Raw genomic sequence first — 16663 nt, forward strand, 5'->3', positions numbered from 1 at the left:
TCTCAACAGTACATGCATCAGGGGAAACCATGTAAAGAAGTTCTTGAAATATTTAACTAGGACTCATTCATTGTCAGAGGGGCTTTAAACTGCCCTTTATCATGAGAATGCATAGACAGAAGCAGAGGGAGGCTGCTGGTTGTTACCGCCAACCCACTTACCCCTTAGCACTAAATCCCAAATTCCACTTTGGATTTGACGACAGGAATATTTTTGGAAAGGATTCAAAATATCAGGGGTCTTGAAAGACCGAGCTTGCTGCTTATTACAGCTACAAAAAATCAGGTCATTATTTGAGCTGCCTTAATCCCAGACTGAAACCAGCTACGCAATTAGAGGAATAATCTACTCCAAAATCACCACTGCTCATCTCCCAAGGAGCAGAGCCGTGCATTTGGAGCACGGCTACTGCAGTTCCTCCCCTGCCCCAAGAGAGACCAAGACAGGAGCATTAACAATACTGGACCTCCGGAAATTTTTCATACAAGCATCTCTCAATGTGGATCTGTGGTGGGCATCTAAAGGAAAAGGGTGCTGAAGGAAGACTGGAAGGGAAGCTTGGTGGGAGGAAGTTTCTCAGATTTTTTTTTTTTGGGGAATGCAATTATCAGCAAACAATCTTGGCAAAACTATCTTTATGAGCTCAGCAACATCTACCAGTAATTAAGCCACTTCAGTTAGATGAATGCAACATATGGTTGACACTGGGAATCATTCTCCTTCCTAGCCACAACTTTTCTTTCTGGGCCAAAACTTGTTCTATTATCAATTAAAATAAACAAAATGCTGCTTTCCACTTCTTCAGCAAATATTTGTTGCTAATGAACAGGAGGTATATGTAACAGGATGGCGGAAGAAACCCATTATTTTTAAAGAATAATTTCTTATGTTTTGATGCAGATATAAAAAATTCATTTGAAATTCACATTTCAATGAGCTGTGATTGCTTGGTAGGATGGCTGCACAGGGAGATTCATGTGAAGGATCCACAAAGAGAGATGCAAAAGGGATTGTCCATTTTAAAGCAAAGAAACATATATGAAGAGCATATATACAGAGATATATGTATGTCTCAGAGACATATATATACACACAAGAAATAACTAACCAGGGAGTATAAAATAATTCAGGGAACAGGGTGTTTTTAAGCCACATTGTCACCTATTGCTACAGCATAAAATTAAAATGGCTTTCTAATGTCTTCCCCTCCTGTATCTGCTCAGAAATGTTACTCCTGACAATTATTTTTTGAACAGAGCGAGCCAAAACACAAACCAAAAGTCTTTACTTAAGACAAAAGGATGGGTTTATATCTGACTCTCAGAGGATGGAGAAGAATCAATTATCTTCTCCCCACACACACAAGTATGTAATACTGAAGACCACACAATCTCTTTTGGTGTCAGTGGTGAAATTCCCAATGGAAAGTTCTTCATGTTTTGGTTTATTCAATTGTTTTTTAAACCAAGAGGGATTTTTAGCCATGTGTTTCCAAGAAACCTTGGTTGGAACAGTTTTTTGGGAAAAAGAGAGAATGAAAGATACCAAAACAGATGAGCTGTACAGGACATAAAAGCCCTGAAATGGGCCTTGCTGAGACGAAAAAGAACTCAAACTCTTTTAAACACAAAACAAAATAAATTTTGGACTTGCTTTCTGCAATCCACATGGCCACGCCTCTGCTGGAAAACCAGTGGCCTCACATCTACGTCTATGGTGTCATGTGGGCCCAGTCTACAGGATGGGAATACAGGGAATGTATTAGGAGGCATAATACATTAGGAGGATGAGGAGGCAGTGCCAGAAAACACCTAGGATGGGGATAACAAGGCATTGGTGGAGCAGAAGCATGGCTGGGGTACACTGGAAGAGGTTGGGCAGATGACAAAAAATTCTACTGGTGTGCACCAAGGGAGGGAGAGAAGGGAACAGGCCACAACATTTATACCCTGTACATTCCTTCAGAGGCTGCCTAGCCCCAACATATCTCTGCTGTCAGCAAACACCCATGAAACTCATCCAGTAACATCCTATCCCTCCCCTCAACTCATTTACAGGTGGGTGCTAACAATAATCTCCTCTTTTCTTTCTCTGGTCAGTGTGGATCTAAAATTGCCCCAGGCCTGCTGATGAGTCAGTAGGTTTCATTCAAATCATCAAGGACTACTCATTCTCCCCTACTAGATTTGCTTTAGCCTACTTGACACTCCCTGTCACACACATTACACCTATATTACACAGAGAAGGAGGACTGGGAAAAAAAAAACCCTCAAGTTTTGGAGGTGCCCACGCTGTCTGAACAATTTCAGCCCAGATCTTTTGCTCCCAGTGCATTTTCACAGCCATACACACCGTTTCTTCCCCCAGGACACACAGTACCCAATTCACCCAGTGCTTTACCTTACAGAATAGATCTGGGCCATGCAGCAAAGGTGAAACTTCTGGATAAACTCCTGCCAGAGAAGGCAAAGCAAGGAGCTAAAGGATGCTTTCATGTTTAATCCAATACCAACACTTGAGCACAGGCTTTTATTCTTCAGAGAGCAGTTGGCTCCTCCTGACCTGTTCCTGCAACAGAGGCTTTGTGCAGTTCAGGGCCAGGTGCTTCAAGTTTTCATAAGCAGCCACTAATTTTGCCCAGGTTTGTTGGGCAGCTGATACGAGCTGCTGGGGTCTGACCTGTGAAAGTGCTGAGCATCCACAGCTGCAGCCAGGGTCACAGTGCCTGGCTCTGCATGTGGTTTTGGCCAGACGAAGCTCATGCTATGAAAAGGAATAGCCATGGGGTACCTTAGACCAACACTCCAAATTAATTATTAGCTCCCATCTCTTTTTATTTGTCTCCCCATCATTAAATGGGGATAATAACACTCATCATTTATATTTTGATCCATTAATGTTTGGAAAGTACTGGGTTACTACAATGAGCAGCACTGTATAAAGCCAGTAGGGACATTAATAATGACTTTGAGCAGGGTTTGAATAGTGCCCGGTTAATAAGACGTAGCACCGTCCATTGAATGTCGAGAACAACAAAATTGAGCAACTGCTCATTAAAGCCAGCACCGTTCTCTCTGTGCACTCAATGTGATCATTTAATTAAAAGATTTTATCATCATGCACAGACACAAGAGGGTAGAGCCAAGGCCCCATCTTCCCTCATCCTTGCCTGCTCCGCATCAATCACACCAGAGTATTTCTTAGAGGTAACCTACAATAAGAACCTAAAAAATATTCAATTTTTTTTTCAAGCCCCTGCACTAACAGAAATCACTGCCTGAGCTTTGATAAGTCTTTTCACCTCACCAGATCTTTTCTTCCCTGCTTGTCACTCCTCAGTCCCACCCTCACCCTGCTCACCTCTTGCCAGACGCCTTCAGGTGCAGCCACCCAGCCCCAGCCTGTGGTCTCCACCATCCTTGACACCACAGCAAGACTAAGAAATCACCTCTGTGCCTGGCTATGAAGTGGGGGGAAGGAGAAGAGTTTTTCAGAGCTGGAAGATGCTTTGTTTGGGGTTGGTTTTGAGTGATACTGGATTAAAGGAACATGAGCACACAGCTACTCTTGCACGCCATTCTCTGCAGGGGCTGGTAGCAATAAATGTGCAAATCAGCCACCTCAAAAACCAACAAATGAAACCTAAAACACCTTTCCCCTAGAATACATCCCCACCACAGCATGTGTTTTTACATTAACATTCTGAGGGAAAGTCCCTGTTTGGATCACATCAAGCAGCCTTAGACTTACTGGGAACTGAGGTTTAGAGCAATTTATTCTGGAAAACAATGAGCACAAATTAAGTTGTTTTCATACATTTGGTAATTGGTTTAGCAAAGCCAGCTTTTCTTAGGACCTTCAGTCATGATGTTTTCAAACATGGGTCGAGTTAACATCACTTTGGTTTTGCTGGTGCAGTACAGCATTCCATCTGCTGACTGGTTATCCCAAAAGCTTTGGATTTTTTAATTTGTTTTTTGTTTTGTTTTTTTTGCTCACCCAGATGAGTGAGCAGGACTGGCAATACTGGCTCCCTATTTTATTCAGGAAGCAAAACCTGTTTCTTTTTCCTGCTGACTGAGGGACTCCAGACACGTATCCCTTCAAAGGAGGAGGCCCGACTTTTATGCCAAGAGCAAACTTTTAGGAGCTGCTATGACGATGCTTTTCTGGTTGGAGAGCTGTAGGAGAGGGTGCAGTGGTACCCACCCCTCTGCCTTCCTGGACTCTCACCCCTCCTCTCCAAAACATACAGGATGTCCCACCACGACATGCAGCACGAGTGAGGAACCCCGGGAATGCTGCTTACTGGATGTTACAGGAGAACACCCATTATTTGGAATCGACATGGCAAAAGGCACCTGCTTGATGGAAAATCCGCTCCCCTGCCAAATTGCACATTCCCTCTCCAGCGCCCAGTCCATGAATGATGGGGCAGGGCAGGAGGGAGAGGGGGGACATCTCGCAGCTTTCTCCCCGCCAGCACAACTGCTGGACTGGGTGCTCCCCGGAGAAACGGCAGGCACAGCCTTTCTGCTGCGTAAATAAAATAAAAGCAGCCGTCTGTGTTTGCTCTCGGGTGTGCAGCACAGCCCCGAGCAGCAGCAGTCACCTCTGCGGGGGGATACAACAGGAGATTGGGGATCATTTCCATAACAATCACTGTTAGCAAACACCCATAAAACGCAGCGGGCAAAGACACCTTAGCAGAAGGAGTTAGCTGCAAATTAAAAGACGTGCTTGTTGGTTTGGCTTTTGTGCCTGTCTGCAGGATTTCGAGGATTCGGTGCAAAAATTCTCTTTAATCACACTAGATTAAAAACAATTGTCCCAATTTAATTTAACAAGCAGAGAGAAAATACGGAATTTATATATGAAGCTTGATCAAAGTTCACTGAACTATTCTGTCAGACGAGGGACAGCAGGGAGGGGGGGCGGAGGAGGAGGAAAAGAAAAAGGAAGAGAATAAAACTTCCCCAGTTATCATATTTCCCTGAAATTCAGCTATGCAGAACCGGAATAATTACTTAGCAGAAATATTGCAAAATGTCGGCACGGAAGGGGCTTTTTCTTGACCCTGCAGACTATAATGGGAGATAAAGAGATTGACCATTTTGGGAGGAGGATGCCTTCATTTCTCGACGTGACTGTAGATTATTTCGGCTTCAGGAGACAAGAATGTCCCTTTAACATCTGACCTGGCCTTTATTTAAGAGCAGCACTTCACGGTTCAGGAAAGACAGACAATTTTCTAATTCCCAGCTCTGCTGGAGGCTGAGGCAGCAACTTCCAGACAGGACACCTGCTAACACTAGAGAAATGGCATTATTATGTCTACAAGTTTACAAATCTGAGGATCAAAAAGTTTTTGCTTCTGCTGCTACTCCACAGGCCAAGGACAACGACTTCTTCAAAACAGAGTTTCACAGGGTTTTTTTCTTCCCCTCTCCAAGAAATGGTTTCTTTTCACTTTGAGCAGATCGGTTTCCACATGAAAAAGTCAATAGTCAAAGAATTTCCTAAGTTTCATTGGTGTGTAGCAGAAAGGGGATTAGACCTGGGGCCTTTTTACTGGCAAGTCTTTAAGCAAATAGATGTTCTTGAATTCTTAGAGAAACAAACCTAACTTAAACAAAAATCCAGAATATATGGGATTTTCCCCTCCCCAACACAAATTTAAGAGAGAGAGAGGAGAGAGAGAAATAAATAATTACTAAAGATTTAAGGGATAGTAGGGTTAAATATTTTTCTACTGTAATTTTGCTTTTATTTTTGCTAGTTAACCCGAGGAGAATGCCTGCTTCCATACATTCACAATGAGCTATTAATAGTAACTACTGTAATGCAATATCAGAAACAATAGAATCATTAGGGTAATACAATACAATAAATAAATATGAGAATAATACAATAATTCATTTTTAACAGATCAATTGTGATTTCCCAGCATTGGGAGAGACAAAAAGCAGATGGCATGCACATTCCCCACCTTCCTTCAGAACCCTACCTGGTAGGCAAAGGCATTACTTAATTCCTTCACACCTAAAATTCCTAAGGCTGAACCTGTGGTTTTTCTCTTGGGGCACAATCAGTCACAGATGATAATGATTTTTTTAAAGGGTGTTTTTCTTAAGCTCCAAAAATCAGAATAGATGGGTCATTCAAAACCCAAATACTCAAAGTGTGTATATATGTGTGTATATATATATATATATATATATATATATATATATATATATATACACAAAAACACACACACACACACACACATATATATATACACATATATATATATAAATTTGTACTGACAGCCAACTGCTTCAGGGCTGCTCCCCCAGCCTGCAGACACAGGTCAAGGTGTCTGTGCCAGCCATTTGCCAGCCATGGGTGGATAACACCTGGATCAGTGTTTGCAGGCCGGCTTTAATTAAGCCAGAAAAGTAAGGAGAACTCAAGTAATGCAGTTGATTAACATGATCCAACATCAGTGAGTAAATGTCAGCATCTTGCTGTAACAAAGCAAATCATTTGGGAAAAATAAAGTGTAGGTTTGTGACTGCACAGAAAATGATAAGCTGTCTGTTAAGTTTGCCTCTCCACACTATTAAATAGTTTTAAAGCTTTTCAGACATTAATTTCCTTTTCCCACCGTGTACCTTTGTGAGCCCAGATTGCAATGCTCACCTACCAAGTTCTGTGAAGGTGCCACCTCTGATTTCACTGTGAGCCATCCTACAACTCTGCCTCTGCACACTCCCAGCCTTGGTCCATCTGGAAATCCTTGTGGTGCCTTAAACTGCATCCAACCCCACTGGCAAATGGGGCAGATCCTTGGGCTTTTCGGCTACTCCTGAGGGATTTGCTGCAGAGCACAATTCCAAACCCAGTGACGCCTAAAATGCAGAAGTGCCTTAAAATTTTTTGTCTGGCTGACCTGCCCTGAACAAGGCTCCTTCTTGCTGCAGATTCAGAAGCCAAACCCACCCCAGGGGCAAAATCACCCTGCTTTTGGGTGAAGAGGAGCAGCATTCCCCCCAGGTTACATGTACCCATAAAATACCCACAAAAGGGAGTAGCCCAGACCCAGGGTTTACCCCGTGCAGCAGCCGGCTGCGTGAGAAAGACTCTGGGTTTCATCTTGGGCAGTGCTGCAAGAACTGCGTAGCCTTTAAGGTGAGGGAAAAAAAACCATTTTGATCTTTTGGTTCTGTTTTCCTTGTTGAGGGCAAGCATTTTAAGGGATTTCAAAGGTCATGGATCTCATATGAGGACAAGTTCATTCTACTAAAACTGAGTGACACGCCCGAAGAAGAGGGCACACCTCTCCCAGCATCTCTTGCCCACCTGTTTTGGTGGCTCTCCCGTCCCTACCATAGTTTGGGCTCCCTCAGGGGCTTTTACTCGCTGTGGTGACGGCGGCTGCCCTCCTGTATCCTGCAGTCCCCATCCCCGCCCTCACAGACTCAGACCTGTGCTGGCACCCACTCCCCACCTCCCAGTAAGACCAACGCTTGCCTTTTCGAAAGAAAGTTTAAAAAAGAGAGAAAACATTTATTTTCACAGCAAATCCAGCCTTTTAACACCGCCGATGGCAAGATTCTCAGGAAAGAGAAGAGTTTGCCTTTTTCCTGGGAGGAAGGCGGCGGGGAAGGAGGAGAGCTTTAAAGGGAGGGCGGGACGAGGCCGAGCTCATGCACGGATTTTAATCTGATCACTTCCCTGTCAAACTAATCCCTGCCTGACGCAGATCGGACTTTTAGAAACGTGCCTAGAAACCAAAAATCAAACCTCATTTGAATGAAGCACACACTCCGCAGCCCCCATCTGCAAAGGGCTGCAATTAGATGAAAAAAAAAAAAAAAAAAAAAAAAAAAAAAAAAAAAAAAAAAGAGGGGTAGGGGGAGAGAGAGTGAAAATTAGCATTTTCCGCGGCCATCTGGCATGAGGAGCAGGCGATGGGGAACAAAAGGAGATTTAGGCAAAGGGGAGAGGCGAGTGTGCCATGGCATTGACCTGCAAATGAGCCTTTGTGAGCGAATTAAAGCTTCCCGGACCCCCCGGGACACCCCAAAACAGGCACCATTACAAACCATCCGGACAAAAACCCACTCATCAAAATTGTCTGCGTTTGAAGGGAGAGGGGAGAGGCCATTTAAATCTGCACCTTCCCTGCCCCCACCCGTAGTAATGGGCTGTTAATAGGGGCTTGGCGGGAGGAGTTACCCCTGCACCCCTGACCCTACACTCCGCTCTGGCGATGTAACGGGGGAGACACCTTAGAAACGTGGCTCGTTCATAAAACGCACCCGACACGTTATTTACAGCTCTAATCCTAAATAATAGGGAAGAAAAAAAAAAAAAAAAAAAAAAAAAAAGGGGGTCATTTGATGATATATCAGCTTCCAGATGCTCCAGATGTTTATTTAATTCGAGGGGAGGGGGGTGTAGGGTTGTTCCAAAGTAGACTTCTAAAGCACTTACATATTTTTTTTTAATGGAGGTGATAAAGAGGAAAGGGATAATCAGGGATGCCATGGCCCCAAAAGAAATGAAAAACTGTGTGGGTTAGAGTTTTTGTCTCCTACCTCCCCTTCCCCCATGACTCTTGCCTTTAAATTGGGAAACCTCTAGGATTTGGAAGTGAAAGCAAAGATTTTGGCCTGGGGTAGATACATGAAAAGGGAGGGCGGGGGGAAGCCATCTCCCCCCATCTCCTCTCCAGAAATGGAATAAGGACTAAAGTCGGGGGCCAGCTGGGAGAAACTTGTAAATGAAACGTGTTTCTTTTATGGTGCTCCCCCCCGGGGGACAGCCCCATTATAACCCACCAGCTATACAGACTCAGTTGCCGCCTCCCCGGCCCGCGGCAGGTACGCGGGGGCGGAACGGACCGGGGGGGCTGCAGCCGGCCGGACCCTCCTCCCGGGCCGGGCCGGGGCTGCCGGGCACGGCTGGATGGGCGTGCAGGGCTGGACATGCATGTGTGTGAGCATGCAGGGCAGTACACGCACGCATGTGCCCGCGCCCCGCTGCAGGTGAGCGCGCTCCCCGCGGGCTGAGGGGGGAGCGGCGCTCGCAGCCCCCCAGGTGCCGCTCCCCCGGGGTTTGTTTGCAGTCAGTATTCATGTGTTTCTGTCACCGGGGTGGCTCTTTTCACAGTGATCAGCCGGGCAGAAAGCTGAATGACAGGAGACTCGTGGCTCGGCTGCTTTGGGGAGGGGGGAGGGGTGGATTCCAGCCGCCCAGCCCGCTGTCCTTGCGGGGTTTTGGGGGGGCCCAGCCCCTGGGGGAGGGGTTGCCCGGCTGGGGGCCGTGCTCTGGGCGGGCACATGGCAGCGGCGCTGGGCACCGGGTGCCTCCCGCTGCGAGCAGACAGCTGTGGCTTCGGGGGACCCCCACCCCAAACACACATACATCCACACACACACGGCCTGTGGCTAACAGGGCCGGTGATCACCTCCCATACCGTGTGCCGTGGGTGACCGGGGGTGACGCGTGGGTACCCAGGCATGGGGTCCCTCCAGAGTGGCTGGAGGCTCGTGGGGTCCCGCAGAGCCGCAGCGCAGAGGGAAACCCCAGGTTGGCTGTGAGCCGCCTGGCCTGAGCAGATGGGTGGCACCAGGGCTGGAGGGTGGGCTACCAAAACATTTTTGATTTTTCTGCACATTGAGCAACAGAAGACAAGCAGCAGCCTGCACCTCACCCCCGCCGATGCTCAGGGCACCGCAGTGCTGTGAGTGGCAATGCTCCCTTGGGGTTCACAGCTCGCCTCGCCCCCCGGGGTAATTCCAGGCTGTGCTGGCAGCCAGGGGCAAGGGCAGAAGCTGTGCTCCCAGCTGGGCATGGCGGGGGCTGCCCACCGCAATGGTGTGCGTGAGACTCACCTTGCAGGAGCTGCGTTTTGTTCCCTCCCGCTTGCCCAGACGCCTTCCCCTCGCCTCACAGCGCTACTCTGTGTGTGCATGTTTTATTTGGTTGTTTTTTGTTTGTTTTTTTTTTTTTTTTAAAGTCCGCAAATTTGTGATTTTCTGTGCAACTTGTGGGGAGTGAATCAGTATGAGGGTGCACCCTTCTCATTGAAACCGGAGGTGAATAAATTATGAACAGGCAAAAATTGGAACAATGTCTCTGAGTGAGTGTTTTCTAGAGAGTTACTATTCCAGGCTTTGAAATCAATTGATACATAATTAGATTCCTCAAGAGAGGACAAACAAGGGCTGCCATTCACCCCTCCTTCTCCCACATGCATCCCAAAGAGAGACTGGAGGCTTTAGCAGAAACCAGACAGCCAGCATTCTCCAGCACTAAAAACATATTCTGGCTTTGGGTGTTCATTTAACAAACAGATCCTTGAACCTTGCTTCTGTTTTCAGTTTATTTCGACCATGTTTCTTTGTGTTCAGTTCATTAAAACATGTCTCTTTTGAGATCTATTTTTACATTTCAAGAATCCAGTATTGTACTTTTGTGGTGGCAGATGGCCCTAGACACCCAAGCATAAGCTCTTTCCTGCTTCCCCCCCCCCCCCCCCCCCCCTTTCTTAGGTCCTTTCTGCACTGCACTTGAAGCTGTGAGCAGCAACCATCCCTTTTTGCAAGGTCTGGGGCTGGCTCTCGATTCAGCACGGGGTTCTAACATGTTACAGTCCCTGCTCTGCCCTCGAGGTGTATTTTAAGCACAGCGGCTGCTACTGCCTGTAAAATAAGAGCCCTCCACAGCTGGATAGATCCTTGTCACATGAGTTGCACACAGGCTAATTTTTGCATCTTTGCCTCGTATTTGCCTCATGTTAATGTTCTGTGGTCCCCCAAATGAATTTATTAGTGGTTGAGTTTCATTCTTGAGGGAGACAAACAATATGGATTAAGGTTTGTAAAACACAGGAAAAAGCATGTGACAATCAGAAAAAAATATCATAAAGGTTATTGAACAAAGCAGCAGCACTCCTAGCCAAGTGGGCCACCTAACTGAAGGCAATGGTTTGGTTCGTCTGGCTGCCCTTGGGATTGATGTACTAGCCACAACCACTTCCAAACCTGGTATCGAACACAGATCAGAGTGCTGCAGCCATGAGCATAATTTTTGTCACATATCAATAGGTATAAAAATACCTGTACCAGCAACAAGAAAAGCCTGCCTGAGCTGCTGTAGACCCATTTCTTAGGAAAGGCAGCAATACTGTAACCTACAATAAGTTGAGTGTCTTGAAGACATTACAAACAGAATGACAAATTCCTTCATCTTATTAAGTCACAGGATCTTTAGGAGAAGGTACGGTAAATCTGTCTTATGTGTTATTTGGAAGCATAGGCACAGGTAAATCTATGTCCTCTCTAGTAAAAAGATAAAATGGCTGAGAGGTTTTCATCCAAAGATATTTGTTGGGATAATAACCAAAGCAGAAATTCTCAAACCTATATCTTAGAGGAGGCTATATTTTCTGTGTTTCTGTATATTTGCTGCATAGATGGTATCTATTTATATCTTCGTGTATGTGGCTATTTCAGTATCCTATCTTCTGTGGTTTGCTGTTTTACCTGAATTAACCAACAGTCTACAGGCAGAGCCAGCTGGAAGATCTTGGTCAGTGCAGGCAAGACAGCTTTATGCTGCTCCACGGACACTGCACAAACATGCTGACAGTCTGCTCCCTGATGAGAAAAGGGAAAATTCCAGAAGCACACAGTGCTACCTACCTAAGGCAGTGCTCTTCCTTGATGCCCACTGCTGTATCCCAACCTTGCCCACAGCAGCCCTGCTGCCCTGGAATAGGTGAACAGACTGCAGGCTGGTTTGCTGCCTCCAGCAGTTGCTTGCTTTGAGTGATTGCCCACCTTGTGTCCTGATACAGCCCTGTCTATCAGCAAACTCTGAAGAATAATATGGATTTGACTTAGCCTCAAAGTTTTTTTCCACCCTCCAGCCTTACCACAAAATCCCAGCATACATATTTTTGCCTTTCTGGTGGATTTGGACAGGAGATTAATACATATACAGCACAGTGGAACAAGTTTCCATCACTGCTGCAATTCCTCTTGTGTTGCTGGCCCCAGCCACAGCATGGAGTGAGCTGGGACCACCAGGACTCCTGGCTGAAGGTACAAAATGTTTTGGCCCCACCAGGAGAATATAAGAGGATGGCACAATCTGTGATTGCACAGATTGTACTGGCAATCACAGACTCCCCCAGGATGAGCCTGCTTCATGTTTGCTTGTGTCAGCCTCCAAAGATTCCCAGGTTTCTGAGAGTGCACAGAAGAGGAACAACACAAGCTTCTTCCTTTCCCCTTTACATGGATCCCCTCTAACTTCTTCTGATGGGACTGCACTCAGAAATGAGAAGTGACAAAATAAATCACTGTGTCAGAAGGTATTGCCACCTCACTAAACACTTGAGACTTCTGCAAGCTAGAGACCATTCTTCTAACTTCCCTGTGTCTCCTCCTCCAAACTCAGAAGGTGCAGTTGAAGACAATTTGGGAGTGAAACAACCCACACCTGGATGGATGGGAAACTTGGCAGATGCAAGCCAAGTCTTAGAGAGGTCAGAGAAAGACAGTAAGAACACAGAAGTAGAAAGCCAGAAACATTCACAGGACAGGGAATGTTTGGGGCTTGTCAGGAAAAGAAAGAAGAAAAAAAAAATCTCTGCATATCAAAGCTTGATTAGTCTTAATCCTCCACAAAAATGCCCAGGTCCTTCCAACACTTGCTTTTTCCCCTTTCCCATTGTCGTGGTTTGACATGGAAGTGAATTTTTTCCAGGAAGTTGGGTCAAACCAATCAGTGGTCAGGTTTGGATATTGGCACCTGGAGTGACCACTGAAAGTATGGACACGCCTCTGAGAACACAGGGGGTTAAAAGCAAGAACTCCCAGGAGAACTCTCTCTTTTGGTTCCGGTCGACAGAGAGTGCAGACTCTCCCCTGCCCAGCTTTAGGCTGGGTGGGGGAGGGGAAGCCACGCGGCCTTGTCCAGGTAGGCCGAGGGGCTGAGGGTCTGGAACCGAGCCAGCTCCTGTGGACGGAAGGGTGGAGAGAAGCGGAGATGCCTTTGTTCCCCCTCCCCCCCCCCCCCCAAGAGGGAAAGAGACAGAGAGCCTGGCGGCACCTGGAAATTTGCCGGCAGAGGAGAAGGAGGGGGGGGGGGATGCCCACCGTGGGAGGCGGAATGCTGGACTGAGATATCAGCCGTCCAGGGAGTCTGAACTTTTAACCCTTTCCAGGAAATGAGGGCTTTTTAAAAGTATTACTCCTCCTTGATTTGTAGGGGAAGAGAGATAGTCCGGGAACTGAGATGTTAGAAGAAGAAATATTTAGGTGGGAAGAGATGATGAAGTAGCTTTGGCTGGACTTTTCTTGTTAGCCATGGACTGAACCAAACTCTCCTGCAATAGAGACTGCATTTTAGGGGGATGCAGTGGTGACCCAAGGAGACCTGTTTCAGCTTCGAGCAGCACAAGAATGGCGAGAAACGAAGAAAGCTGAAGAGGGAATGGTGATACCCTCTGTCTTCGGGAAGAAGATGAGTCCTGTTTTTGGACCCCTCGGCCCCAGGGGAAAATGGGGGGGACTGTAGTCCCAGGATGAGAAACTGAACTGTTATATCTTTGGGTCCGTGGCAAAGCATCCTTAAAGGAGCCCTATGAGCAGTCTGTCCATGCACGGTGGTGAGAGCACTGTGACATGGAATGGAGAGTGTCACACTGGCAGATTTTTTCTGGGCGGTTGCCATGTGTGACAGGGAAACACAGGGGGGCAGCTGTGTTTCCTGGGGGTCTGTGGTACAAGAGAGACTTCTCTCTCCCTTGATAGTTTGAGTATAGATTACCTGAAGGGTGGTGATTTGATCAAGAATCCCGGGTGATGTTTCATGGCTGGGTGTTTTTAGAATTGGGAGGAGGAGGGGTGGTTTAAAAGGTCTTCATCCTGGATTTAGTTTATGTGTTTTCTGTATTAGTAGTAGTTTAATAAAGTTTTTTTTCCTTTGTTATTAAGCTTGGGCCTGCTCTGCTCTGTTCCTGATAACATCTCACAGCATTTATTTAGAAAAAGTGCATTTTCATGGGGACGCTGGCATTGCGCCAGTGTCCAACCATAACACCCATCATCCCTGCTATTGCTTGACTTGGTGATTTGCTTGAAAATGTATTAGACAACTCCAGATCTTTCACTGTTAGAAGCATGAAAATAGAGGATAGGTACTATTATCCATTAAGCAACACTCGCACAGTTAGCACAGTCCTCTAGAGAGACCTGTCAGATAATAGCTTTTGAGAGGAGCTTAGAGACATCTGGAGTAGCCATTTTCCCTCTTTGTACGTGGAAAATAAAGATTAGCTAGGGCATGGGGCGGGGGGGGGATAAGAGTATAATGAAGGGCAATGGATAAACCAATGTCACATTGCCCATCTGTGTGAATGGCTTCAGGTCTACTCCTGCAAAATGCTTCACGCAAGCTCCCCTTAAATCCATGGATTTCTGTGCACGTGAAAGAGCTCCCCATTGGTTTGTGAGTCTGGGGTCTCACATCACGGGCTCTTCGGGGTGGATTTTGTCTATAAAGCAACTGGTGCTTTCTGAGTGGCAGATGCAGAAATGAAATTTCTTTTTTTTTTTTTTTTTTTTTTCATGACTAAGTATTTTCAAGAGTTTTCTTTCCTTTGTATGATCTGGTTTTCTTTTTAAATTTTGATCATTTTCATGCAAAAGACTTATTCCAACCAATTCTACATCAAGGGCCACTAGAGTTTGGGACTGAGTTCAGTTGTCACTCTCTGGGCTGCATATCCCAGAAGAACGTGAAAGCTCCAGCACTTGTAATCAGAGATGCTCACAAGGGCTGCAGAGGTGATAGTCACACTTAAAGCATCAATGGCATACTGGGGATGACATTCCTAGATACGGTGTCTGCTTAAAAAGGTATTCGTGGACTTTGTACTGTGGTTAGAGAAGAGATGCTCAGGACGACAAAACCAAAACTTACAACCCTTTAGGGCATGGGTGCAGCCCCGCAGCAGGAACTGCCCAAACCGCCTTTCAACGTAAAACGATGGAAAAATCACATTCGCGCGGGCTGCGGCCGGGGTGGGGAAAGGGCGAGACGGGGCGGTTTGGGAAATTTTTTCCTTTCCCCCGAACACCCCCAGCCCCCGCCGGGAGCAGGGCCGCAACAGCGCCGCGTCGTGTGCGCTCCCTCTGCTGGCCCCGCCGCACCCCGCACGCCGGGAGGGGACAGACCCTCCCCGGGGTCCCCGCCGCTCCGCAGCCGCAAACGGCGCGGGAGCACGGGGAGCGTCCAGGCAATTCCTCCCGGGAAGGGTGAACATCCCCAGCGCAGCCCCCGCTGGGCTGCTGATGGAGCGGCGAGCGTGACAGCCAAAGGTGGAGGAGGATGGGAGTCGTGGGGACGCACTCCCTGCATCCAGACATTTTAGGAAAAAAAGTCTTTTGGGCCATTTTCCAAAAATCTACGTTGGAATGGACTCACACAGACACGTTGCTGCCCAAAACTGCTGAGCATCCACCTGGAAAAAGAGAGCAGAAGAACAAACGTGTCTCACTACAATTCAAGATACAACCATGTCTCACTACAATTCTGCCTCCTAGTTTTGGGGGATAAACCCAAAGGCAGGGAGGGGAGGACAAACAGAGGCACTGACATTTTCTCACGTGTTGCTGTGTTTCTGGATGAAGAGGTGTGTGAGGAGTTCCACTTAATGCTCCTGTTGTGAAGACCTTAAATTTGAGCAAGAAATGAAGGTGCTACTCCAGACTCGTTAAACGGGGATGTGGAGATAACCTGTGCTGTCTCTGGTTACAAGGGAGGAGCTACAGGTGGAAAAGGGGCAACAAATAAGTCTATTTTGGGACAAAGACACCTGTCCAAAGCCACCCACCAGGAGCTAAAGTCACTTGTGCAACCCCAGTGAGATACAAATCATGTGATGCTTAACACAGCAGGTTTTACCAATACCTGCAGGATGATAAGGGAGCTGTGTGCGGGGCAGCTAATCATGCTGGAGTGAGAAAACAGAGATCTTTGTACTGCTCCTGTTCTCACAGCAGCTGGACTTCTCAAACAAGGTCACTGGAACAGTTTGTATCAGATGCCTTTCTAATGCAACACTTCAGAACTACCCTAGTTTTGAGATAAAGGGAGCAAATTGCATGGACTTTAAAATTATTTAGTTGAGATCATCAGGTGTGCTTCCAAAACCTCAACAGTTTTGTCTGCTTTTTTAGACCAATTAAGGCAATAATAAAGTTTTGACTCTTTTGGTAATTATCCCTGTGATTGGGCTAGAAGGTTTGATTTCTTAAGGCTTAATTTCTATTTCACTGAACCATATTCCTGTATTTCATATGTAAACTAACAAAGTTTGTGCCTTGTTGCCATCCTGCTTCCCACCGCTCCATTCTTCCCAAACTCCTCCAGACCCAAACTCCAATCTGACTGCAGCAATTAGAATAGAAATCACAGAGCAAGTGTTTTAATTGGCCACAGAGCACACAGCACATTTAAACCTCTGGTGATAATACAGAGAATACAATGAGTAACCTTGATGATTTTTAAGACAAGTTTGTACAGTTTAAATTTTATTACACAAACACACCTGAAATGATTTTAAAATGAGGGTAATGCTTTCCCACAATAGCCAGGT

Source organism: Vidua macroura, chromosome 6 (genome assembly GCF_024509145.1).
Source record: "Vidua macroura isolate BioBank_ID:100142 chromosome 6, ASM2450914v1, whole genome shotgun sequence".
In the NCBI taxonomy this organism is placed as follows: domain Eukaryota; kingdom Metazoa; phylum Chordata; class Aves; order Passeriformes; family Viduidae; genus Vidua; species Vidua macroura.